The following is a 12,099-nucleotide window of genomic DNA, read 5'->3' on the forward strand; positions in this document are numbered from 1 at the left end:
CCCCTCACCCACCCACACACACATACACACTTGCAGTGGCTCAATGGGGACTTCTGTCAGTGAACCTCATTGAGCAAAAGTCTATGTACTAAGGCAGGGATCTCAAAGTCCCTCATTGAGGGCCGCAGTCCAGTCGGGTTTTCAGGATTTCCCCAATGAATATGCATTGAAAGCAGTGCATGCACATAGATCTCATGCATATTCATTGGGGAAATCCTGAAAACCCGACCGGATTGCGGCCCTCAAGGAGGGACTTTGAGACCCCTGTACTAAGGGCTCCTTTTGCAAAGGCGCCCTAGGGCCTTAACGCGCAGAATAGCTCACGCCAAATTGCTGCGTGCGCTAGCCGCTACAGCCTCCTTTTGAGCAGGCGGTAGATTTTCAGCTAGCGTGCGCTAATCCTGTGCGTGCGTTAACAATGCTAGCGCACCTTTTGTAAAAGGAGCCCTAAGTCTCAGGGCTGTGGAGGGATCAAATACATTTGTGCTTAACTGGGGTAAGGACTATGAACTGAGCTCTAGGACACCAAGAACTCAGCCACACAGACACAGGTCATGGGCTGTACTCTGGGAAGTCAAGCCTGCTAATAGGAAACTTGCTGTACCAGTCCAACATACAACATAGTTCAGAGTTTATTTCATAGTTTATTAAAATTGATTAAATGCTTAACATAAAATTCAAAGAGCTGTACAATAAAAGTTGTTTAAATATTAATTAGGGGACTGACTACAAATAATAAACATAATCCTTATGAGACAGACAAGCTTGAATGGGGAGAGGACAAGAAAACAAAAGGAAAAAAAAGGGGAGAACTAAATTTTGTGAGAAAAGAGAACATAAAATTCCTTTTACAAAGGTGCGCTAGCGGTTTTAGCTAAAATGCTAGCCGCTACCGCCTCCTTTTAAGCAGGCAGTAGTTTTTCGGCTATCGTGTGCTAATCGTGTGCGTGCACTAAAAGCGCTAGCGCACCTTCGGAAAAGGAGCCCATAAACGGATAGAGCAATAGGATATGACAGGTAGGGATTACGTAATAATCATTTTTAAAAAAAATTATTTAAAAAGGTGATGGTAGAGAAATAGTGAAGGGTTCCAGGCTGTACTAGCCCTTATACCACTGATGACACTGAAAGAGTTCTTTTTGTCTACTTCCAGTACGGGGACTGGGCTAGTCTACAAAATGAAAAGGAACTATATATTTCAATTTTTGTTGAAGATAACCAGATATATTACATTTTATTTCAGAAATATTTCTTTGTGTTTTACTTATTCAACAATATTTAATTTGAAAAATATGCAAGCAAAGTTGACAAAATATATTTTCACAGAAATTCAATTTACAGCTAACGGGGTAGCGAAAATGTAAAATGATTTCTCTATAACAAAATCAGCATACATAATAAAGCTCCAGTTAGTCTTAAAACGTGTCAGTACATTAAGATTTTGCAAACAAGTACTCTTCCATTAAAAATAAAATACACATATGAAAGCAGTTGCCAAGGCAACCATGCTCATACAGCTAGAAACATTCTTCCTATGAAATCCGCCTTTCTCATCATCATCTTAAGGGAAATTTTAAATATTATCCTATAAAAATCTTACTGAAACATGAGTAATACATTCTTTCTACTTTGAGAAAAGCGCTGCCCACAGGATAAGAAAAACTCTTGGAGACTTTGGGTAAAGTAATGTAATGCAATTTAGTTTATTTACTTTTTGGCCAAAAAGAGTGTCCAATCTGCACAAAAACTGGCAAGGTAGGCACACAGAAGTTTACATTATCATACAACATACAGTATAGTTAGTTCATATTTTTGGCGCATGAAAGGCGGTGCGGAGTGGCGCTGGCGGCGGCTGCCAAGAGGAGGGCTTTGAGCCGCTGAGGGTCGGGCGCTGCTTCCTTGAGGATCGCGGCCGGCTGTACCAAACTTTGCAGGCCGCACAGCACCTCAGTAGAATGTTTCCTCTGACGTATGCGATCGCGTCAGAGGGAACGTACTTCCGGGGTGCAAAGCAGCCTACCAGGTTCGCAAAAGCCAGCTGCAATGCTCACAACGCTGCATACTAGACCGGGGAAACAGGTAAGGGGTGCTGCTGGACCGGGGAAGAGGTGCTACTGGGCCGGGGGAGCAATGAAGAGAGACAGGGGGAGCAGGGAATAGGTGCTGCTGGACTGGGGGAGCAGAGAAGAGGTGCTACTGGGCCGGGAGAGCAAGGAAGAGGGACAGGGGGAGCAGGGAAGAGGTGCTGCTGGACCGGAGGAGCAGGGAAGAGGGACAGGGGGAGCAGGGAAGAGGTGCTGCTGGACCGGAGGAGCAGGGAAGAGGTGCTACTGGATCAGGGAGCAGGGAAGAGGTGCTACTGGACCGGGGGAGCAAGGAAGAGAGACAGGGGGAGCAGGGAAGAGGTGCTGCTGGACCGAGGGAGCAGGGAAGAGGTGCTACTTGTTAGGGGGAACAGGGAATAGGAACAGGGAGAGCAGGGAAGAGGTGCTACTGGACCGGGGGAGCAATGAAGAGGGACAGGGGGAGCAGGGAAGAGGTGCTGCTGGACAGGGAAGTGGGGTGGGGAGGGAAATGCTGCTGGTGAGAAAAGTGGGCTTGGGCTGATAGGGAACAGATGGGAGAAGGGGGCTTGGGGGGGGGTAAAAATGGGTTTGGAGCTGGGGCTGAAAATAGGGGACATGTGAGGGAAGGAGGCTTTACTAGCACCCGTTAATACAAGCAATAAAACAGTTGTTTAGGCAAAACAAAAAGAAAAGACTTTCCTAAGTATAAAGTATAATATAGACAACAATTTAAATTCTTCTTAGACCCCAAATAATTCTGTGGGGAGGTTGTCCTAAAAAAAGGGACTTAAATTTTACATAAGCAAGAAAAAGAAATTTAATCCTCATGGCATTAACGGAAATAGCTCCTCTCTATATATCTCAACCAACTTTCTTTAACTCTTGGAGATATTCTTTAAATCCAGAAAAGTCCTTAAATGGTCTGCAGTAGTGCTGCCTGATTCATGATTCGAATTGATTCACCAATTCGAATCAGGTGAATTGATTCAAATCGATTCAATTTCCCCCCAAAATCAGCCTCCCGATTCAATGATTGACCCTTCCCTCGTAACTTCCAAAAGCAGAAGCTGCAGCGCTGTCTCTTGCTGGCCATTCGCTGCCGCTCCTGTTTGAGGGGGAAGAGTCAGTCAGATAGGACTCCCCCAGTTTCCCCGCTCTTACCTCCTTAAGGCAGCTTGCAGGCTCGTTGGTGTTATAGCGATCCCTGCAGCTGCCCTACGTCCTCAGCGGCACGTTCTCTCTGCTACATCCTGCCCCTGCTCTGACGTCAGGGACAGGATCGCGGCAGAGAGAACGTGCCGCTGAGGATGACGGGCAGCTGCAGGGATCGCTATAACCCAATGAGCCTGCAAGCTGCCGTGTTAACCTAAAAGTAAGAGTGGGGAAGCTGGGGGACGATACAGGCTTGCGGGGGGAGCAGGCGTTCACGGCGGAGAGCAGTCCGAAGAGTGCCTTCACAGCAGGAGGGCAGGCCATTGCAGGGGGGGGGGGCAGGTCTTTGTGGCGGGAAGCAGAAGAAAAGAGTGCCTCGTGGCAGGGGGGCAGGCCTTTGCAGGGGGGGTGGCAGGTCTTTGCGGTGGGGAGCAGGCCGAAGAGTGCCTTCATGGGAGGGGGGGAAGGCTTGTGCAGAGGGAAGAGGAGGAAGAGTTCCTTCGCAGTGGGGAGGCAGGCCTGTGCAGAGGGAGGAGGAGGAAGGAGTAAGAGAGGGGAGGAGAGATGCCAGATCTGGGGTGAAGGCAAGAGAGACACCAAACAAAAAAGAGGGGGAGGAAAGCAAATGAGAGGTGCTGGATTATAGGAGAGAGGGAGAAGAAATGCAAGACCACAATGGGAAGGATACAAGAGGGACAGATACTGCTCCAAAGTAAGTGGACAGGTTGCAGGATGGCAGGAGAGATAGTAGTAGAAAGCCTGAACCTGGGGAAGGGGATACAAGAGATAAGGAAGAGAGAAAGAAGAAGCTGGATATGGGGAGAAATAAGATGCTGGACATGGAGGGAGCATAAGAACGGGGACAGTATTGGAGAGGAGAATAGGGACAGGAACACAGAAGAGAGATGCTGGATGAAAGGGTAGTTGAGAAAAGGAGAGATGGTGGATCTGGGGATGGTGGGGTCCATCGCTGCAGCTGCGGGGGGATGGAGATGAAAAAAAAGAAAGATTCCAGACCTCTGGGGGAGGAAAGGGAAACAAAAGGGGAGCACAGAGATGGAAGATGGATGGTTAGCACGGAGAAAGAAGAAAGAAGGAGAGCCTGATCAGAAGACAACCAGACTAACATGGGACCAACATGATTTGAAAAATAACCAGACAAGAAAAGGTAGGAAAAATAATTTTATTTTCTGTTTTGTGATTACAATATGTCAGATTTGAAATTTGTATTCTTCCACGAACGTGAGCTAGGATTTAACAGAGAGAGGAAAAGTATTTTTTGTTTGTTTATTTTGTTTACTCCACAGGACAAGTGTGGGTAGGAGAGGGCAAAGGGGGTGAAGAGGCTATAAAATAAACCCACAAGGATGTTTGGAAAAAAACCACCCAATTGGGCAGGAAAATCGAATCGAATCGAAAAATCGATTCAATAGGCTGAATCGAATCGAATCAAAATTTTTTTTTCCTGAATCGGGCAGCACTAGTCCAGAGCGAAGAAGTATATTTCAGCCCTGTGTATTTGATTAGACATTTACATGGGTATGCCAGTTGGAAATTTGCACCCAAATCCTTTGTTTCCTGCCTCATTGCAAGAAAAAGCTTCCTCCTTACTTGGGTTTCCTTGTTGACATCAGAATATACCCAAATACATTGCCCCAAGAAAGGAGTCTGTGCATTTCTAAAGTATATTCTCATTACTGCGTTGAGGTCTTGTAAAAAGACAAATGAGATAAGCAAGGTGGCCCTCTCATCAGTTGTTAGAAGAGTTGTCTCCAAAATCTCAGAGATATTACCAAGATCCATTTGGGGCTGGTTCTGAAATTTCTAATTTGTTGCAGCTGCTTCACTCCCTCTTTTCTTTACAGGACTAGGTTAATAATAAATTTTGTTTAACTGAGGAATAGTATCAAGGGTGAAGCATAAATTTTGTGTCAAATATTTTCTAAACATTTCGACTGGAGAAACATCAGCTGATCTTGGAAAATTAAATATTCTTAAGTTTGACCTTCAAGTTTTCTAATTGTTCGATTTTCCTATGAATCAATAGTTTTTCTTTGACCAAAGTTTCATTAATAGTTTTTAAAGCTGTAATATCATAATTTACCATCAGAAACTTAGATTCAGTATCTTTTTTATGACATCAACGGTTTGTACAAGAGTCAACTTTGCCTACCAAATTCGCAGTTTCCTCGGTAGATTTTCTAAGCGTTCCTTCCATTTTTTATAACATTCTCAAAATATCCAATAGAGTTACCTCCAGAGGGGTAGAGGTATTACTCTCAACCCCTTGATGTTTCACCTTCCCTGCGGTTCTCCGTTCTGCCCAGCTCCCCTCAAGCGAGAACACTTTGGCAGCCACTTCGGGATCCAGCCTTCTCTGCAGCATAGGCATCTCAGCCACAGGGCATGGAGAAATAGTCAGATTTGGAGGCAAGAGGAAAACCTCCGACTCTGGCGTGATGTCCAAGTCCTGGGGCATCAACGCCACGGCTCCTCGCTCTCCATTATTCAGAGGAGCTCTGGTGGGAAAGTCGAGCAGTGTCTAGTGCATTGCCATTGATGAGTCCAACGGTAAGGGGCCTGTTCGGACTACGCATTTGTGCTTTGAATGCGGCATCACAGAAAGGAAGAAAAGAAGTTGAAAATCCAGGTACTCGACCACAGCCCGCCAGTCACGCCACCATCTTGGCCACACCTCCCCCAGAAAGAGTCTCTGCCAAATCTTTAATTTCCATTCCATGGCTTCTAATCTCAGTGTAATGTTTATTTTTTTAAAGTTGTGCAAAGTCACTAGGAATGAGGACTCCCCAAGTACTTAATAACCTCCTCTTCCCACATCAAAGGGATCTCACCTTCCCAGGTCTGTAATATAGAGGAGTGTAACGGGATAGCTACAGTTTTTTGTTTATTTATTTGAAATCCTGAATAATTAAAATTGTTCAGAACACCCAACAGTGTGACTAGTGAAGGTTGCACCTTCATTAGGAATATGAGGATATCATCAGCAAAAAACAAAACCTTCACTGTGTGAGGCCCCTTAGGAGGATGAATTTTAAGAAAATGGCGAAAACTCAATTGTTTGTTAGCGCATTCCTGTGTTAGTTCTTTTCTTTTTTCTTCTTTTTATGAGAGCTGTTTGCAATTGTGCTTATATGTGGTGCTTAACCTGTTATGATTGTAATCCTTATAAACCGTATAGTTAACATACGGTATATAATTATTTAAATAAATAAATAATAAATATTGATGTCTTTTGTTATGGTAAGAAGTAAAGTTTCCAATTATAATAGAAATAAAAGAGGGAATAATGGGCAACCCTGAGGTATACTCCATTTAATCGAAAATGTAGTAGTAACATATCCATTAATCAGTAGGGCCGCATACCTCGACTCGCACTGGCTCCCAATACAAGCAAGAATACTATTCAAATTTTACTGTCTACTATTTATGGAGACAGCCCAGCTTATATAAACAACCGCCTTATCAGAACTACCACAACCAGGCAAAGGAGAACCCAGACACCATTCATACACCCCCCCAATCAGAGGTGTCAAACGCAAAAAAATGTACGATGGCCTACTGGCCACGCAGGCAGCGAAACTAGACCGCCAATTATCCAATCTACTGACCACGACTCCGGACTATAAAACTTTCAGAAAATAAATAAAAACCCTGCTATTTAAGAAATCCATCAAAACAAACTAACACAACGGGAAGCTCTTCAGTCCCTCGAAGTAAGCTGTTCAACTCTGTAACTCTTCTGGAAATGTCCAGATAACCTCATGTAATCCGCCTTGAACCACAAGGTAATGGCGGAATAAAAGTCACTAATAAAATGTAATGTAAAGTGTACCAAGTGCCTGTCTGTACCAACCCAATATTCCTATGTATTGAAGCCCCTGAAAGAGATACCCTCTATTTACCTTGTTAAAGGCTTTTTCTGAATCAAGGCTCCAGCATTGTGGGATCGCATTTAACTTACAATGAGCAATTGACATTAACACCTTGCGCACATTCACCACTGACTGGGGATCTTTACCAAACTCCACTTTAGGGTTATCCAGAAAAACCTAAAATTTGAAAAACTATGTGAATTGAAGATTCTCCCATGAATTTGATTGTGCTTGATCAGAAAATAATTAAAACAAAATTTTTAAAGCCCATCCTGGGGTCCCTGAAAGGCTTATAGGAAAATATATGCAGGCATTTTTGTGGTGAGAGCCGTAATTGCCAGGTTTTATGCTGCTTGATTTAGGTAACTTCCAAAAGTGCTGCGTACGCCTTTCAGCGCTATAGAAATAATAAATAGTAGTAGTGGTGGTGGAAGAAGAAACCATGGATGGGACTTATTCAGGTAGGAATGGTTCCTATTCAAATGAGTCCTACTGACTTGGTCCATACCTGGATTTTCAGTAGCATTATTTGAATAATGCTGCTGAATATCTGGTCAGACTATCTCAGAAGTGCAAGGATGGTCCAGGTTTGCAGGTGAGGCACAGCTGGAAGTTAGTTAGCAGTGCTATTCATTCCACTAATCAAATAACTATTTGAATAACCTTAGGACAGCAAAAAAGGCTATCCTAACTTTAGCTGTATAGTTATTCACAGTGGCGTAACAAGGGGGGGGGGGGGGGGCGGGGAGGGCGGTCCGCCACAGGTGCTAGCCCTGAGGGGGTGCTCCCGTCCAGTCTCCCCCTGGCGTCCGGTTCCCCCCCCCCCGACGTCCGGGTCACCCGTCTGGCTTCTGGATTCCCCCCCCCCCCCCCGGCCTCCCCGCACCATTTACCTAGGGAAGCAGCCTGCAGCAAGATTGCGATGCCAGCGATCTTTGCGCTGCTTCGGCGCTGTTTCCTCCACCGCGGTCCCGCCCATCCTCTGGCCTTAAATTCCCAGGCGTAAATACCACCAGCATAGGCAAGCAGTCAGCAGTTTTATGAGTTACTTGAGAGGTTGAAAGTGATGACTGATAACAGTAACATGTTTGGAGCCAAGGTTTATGTACAATATCTCATTTGATTATCCTGTTCATCCAGGTTCAGGGAACAGCTTTTTCCTGAGGCTACCACTTTGCTTGATTTAATGGGATTTGCAGTGACCTTTTGATATCTATACCAGAGTATTTTCAATTGCCTACATATGAGGCTCATTGTGCTGGTAATTGATAACAAATTAATCCCAGCTGCCATCATTTTAAGTATCTACAGACTTATGAAATTCACTTAGTAATAATTAGACCATTAGGCGCCCATCCCCCACGGTTGTCAGGATGCACAAATGTTTAAAAAGCACAGATATCTGATGGCGTAGCAAGTGAGGGGAGGGGCATTTTTTAACTGTTTGTAAATTGACCGAGAATTGCTTTTCCTCAATATACAGTAGACATCCAAAAATCCGGATTGCTAAGTGATTGGGTCAGTCTGGGTTTTTGGATTTTACAGATTCTCAGGTCCAGTATCTCTCCTTCCCCTTATGACTCTCTCTCCCTCACTGTGTACTTTTTAATAAGGCACCGGTAAAGGCTTGTGTGCTAATCTGACGGTAAGAAGTGCCGCGTGCATTTACCGCAGCACATCAGTTCATTGTGGATGCGCACACCCACAACATGCCCTTCCTCTGCTCACAGCTGCGGTAAGCTTTACTGCCTCAATTGCCATGTGGTAAATCCCTTTTTACTGCAGCAGCAAGTGTGGTGCGTCTGCGGCAATACCCTACCGCGCCGTATTAAAAGGACTCCTACGTTTACTTAGCTTGGAATCAATCTGGAATGTTCTGCAAAAAAAGGTACAGTAAATTTCTAAAATCTCTTGTGGCATACCCAGAATCTCTTCGGGGCACACCTTTGTGCCGCAGCATACGGTTTGAGAGACACCAGGCTAAAGGTTATCCATCTAAGGAGTTGGTGGCATAACATAGATGCTACCTCAGACTAAGAGAGGCCAAATGGATTTGCAGTTTAAACACTAATTCCCTAAGGCTTTGATTTGAGATTTTTTTTTCTGAACATCCATTACTTTTATTTCCTTGTTTACTGAGCATTTTCTTCAATCCCCTTTTGGCTGTTTCTTATATTTAGCTTCAGACACAGCCCAGCCCTATTTCGAGCTGCTGACTGTGCCTCCAGCCTGAAGGTTTTGCTTTTGTTTACCAGCTACTTACAGAGTATTTTCTGGATTTTCACAGATGGCTTTCTTTTGACCTTATTACTTAGCAGATGAAAGGTCAGTGGCATTCCTTCCTGGAGCATTAGGGCTGCCTTTGATTTCATACCTTTGGTTCTCAGTGTTTTTTTATGTTTAAATAAAGCTTGCATGTACAGTTTCTGCCAAGGCCATATAAATAAAGCAAAGATACTTACCTGTTCTTCAAGAACAGCAGGCATATATTCTCATATGTCAGTGATGTCATTTATGGAACCTGGTACGGACACTACCAAGTGCATTGTTACTTTAAATCTTTAGGCACTGCGTGTGTAGCAGTGCCTTCCCGCCCAACATCAACTCATGAGGATCATGATGCCTCGATCATTACAAAGTTTGAGTACAGTTTTCCTGATGAAAGGTATCAAAGAAAATGCTTAAAGGAATCTGTTCTTGTTCTTGCCCCCACCCCTCCTGTGGATGAGGAAGCTATGCAAAGCTATGCAATTGGGAGTAGAGAGTCTGGACCAGAGTTGTAGAAGTTTGTTGCTGTGACCTGGGAAATTAGTGACTACCGATCCTTTTAGCTTTTTAGTCGCCCTTTCAAAAATTAAGTACCGTTACAGTAGATTTTCTTTAGCAGTGTCACTCCAGATAGCTCAAATTTGATCATGTTATGATCACTGTTTCTCAGTGGACCCAACACAATTACTTCCTGTACTATGCCCTGCATTCCTCTAAGTGCCAAATCTAAAATAGCTGCCCCTCTTGACAGTTCCTGGACCAGAAGAAGCAGTCATTTATAACTTCTAGGAATTTTACCTCCCTAACACTCCCTGAAGTAACATTTGTCCAGTCAATGTTGGGGTAACTGAAATCATACCACACAAAAAAAAGAGAGAGTACAGATAATAACAACAAATTTAAAAAATGTAAATGTTCTTAGGCCTTAAACCTTTCAAAGACCATCAGTCCAAAAAGAAAAAAAGAGAAAAGTGGAGAAAAAGACCTTAGTTCAGCTTTATGGGTCTAAACAAAACTCCATATTATATTCTATTACATCACTCAAGCAAAATCAATACAGTATGTATGCGGGACAATTGATTATTCTGTATTCAAATTGTAGAAGTCTTCAAATACTACAAAAGTCTATGAATAGTGAATAAATCAAACTTAGCTGTGCTCCAGGCTTGCAAAGTCCAGTCTTTCTTTTTTTTTTTTTGTAAATCTTTATTAATTTTAAAATATAAATAGTGTAATACAATGAATTTAAACATAAACAAATCAAGAAACGCACTTTAAATATGCAAATAATTTGAAAAACACTCATTTTCTCCCCCCTCCCCCCTTAACTAATAAAAGTAGATATATATTTATAATTTCCATACAATAAATAAAATAGGAATAACAAACAATAATACATTTCCTACCACCCTCCTTCCCACCCTGGATGTGTAAGGAGGTCAGATAAAAAGAAAAGGTACATGACATCTATTGTGACTCAATAAATAATGCCAATGGGCTCCACACCATGTTAAATACTTTACTATAACCTAAAATTTCAGCGTTCATTTTTTCATATTTATAACTAGAACACAAGTTTGCCCACCAGAAAGTATCAATAAGTCAATCATAACATTTCCAATTGCATGTTATCATTATTAAGAAAAATTGGCTTTTATAATGATCCAAAGAAGGTTTAACATGTAATAAAGTACCACAAATTATAGCTTCATAAGTTAGTGGTATCGATGACCCAAGTACAACATTAATTTGTCTCCATATCGCTAAGAAATCCACATCAGCTGACAGGGACTCCATGTTTCACCAATGGCTGCATTAGGAGTTTCACCATTTACTTCACAGTCTTCATAAGATGCACAAACAACCCAACTTCTTCAAAATGGCGGTGAGACACACAAATGCCAAGAATAAATCTCTTCTTGTTTCACTACTGCTCCGCCCACTTCCTCCAACATGCTCCGAACAGCTGCTGCATTGCGAGAAACAAACCGCTGAATTTCATTCTGTGAATATTAATAAAATGCTAACCACTCAATGCTTACATTTAACCCATTAAGGCTCACTGTTGGTAACCACTGAGAGATGTTTTAAGTGCATAAATCCAGTGCTGCTTCTACTGCTGCAAATAGTGGCACCAGTTTCCCTGTCATAAGCACATAAGCAATGCCTCTGCCGGGTCAGACCTGAGGTCCATCGTGCCCAGCAGTCCGCTCACGCGGCGGCCCAACAGGTCCAGAACCTGCGTAATAATCCTCTATCTATACCCCTCTATCCCCTTTTCCAACAGGAAATTGTCCAATCCTTTCTTAAACCCCAGTACCGTACTCTGCCCTATTACATCCTCTGGAAGCGCATTCCAGGTGTCCACCACCCGCTGAGTAAAGAAAAACTTCCTAGCATTTGTTTTGAATCTATCCCCTTCTAATTTTTCCGAATGCCCTCTTGTTCTTTTATGTTTTGAAAGTTTGAAGAATCTGTCTCTCTCCACTTTCTCCATGCCCTTCATGATCTTGTAGGTCTCTATCATGTCTCCTCTGAGTCTCCGCTTTTCCAGGGAGAAGAGCTCCAGCTTCTCCAATCTTTCAGTGTATGAAAGGTTTTCCATGCCCTTAATCATTCGTGTCGCTCTTCTCTGGACCCTCTCAAGTATTGCCATATCCTTCTTAAGATGCGGTGACCAATACTGAACACAGTACTCCAGGTGCGGGCGCAGTCATGCG

This window comes from Geotrypetes seraphini, chromosome 2, assembly GCF_902459505.1.
Source record: "Geotrypetes seraphini chromosome 2, aGeoSer1.1, whole genome shotgun sequence".
Taxonomy (NCBI): Eukaryota; Metazoa; Chordata; class Amphibia; order Gymnophiona; family Dermophiidae; genus Geotrypetes; species Geotrypetes seraphini.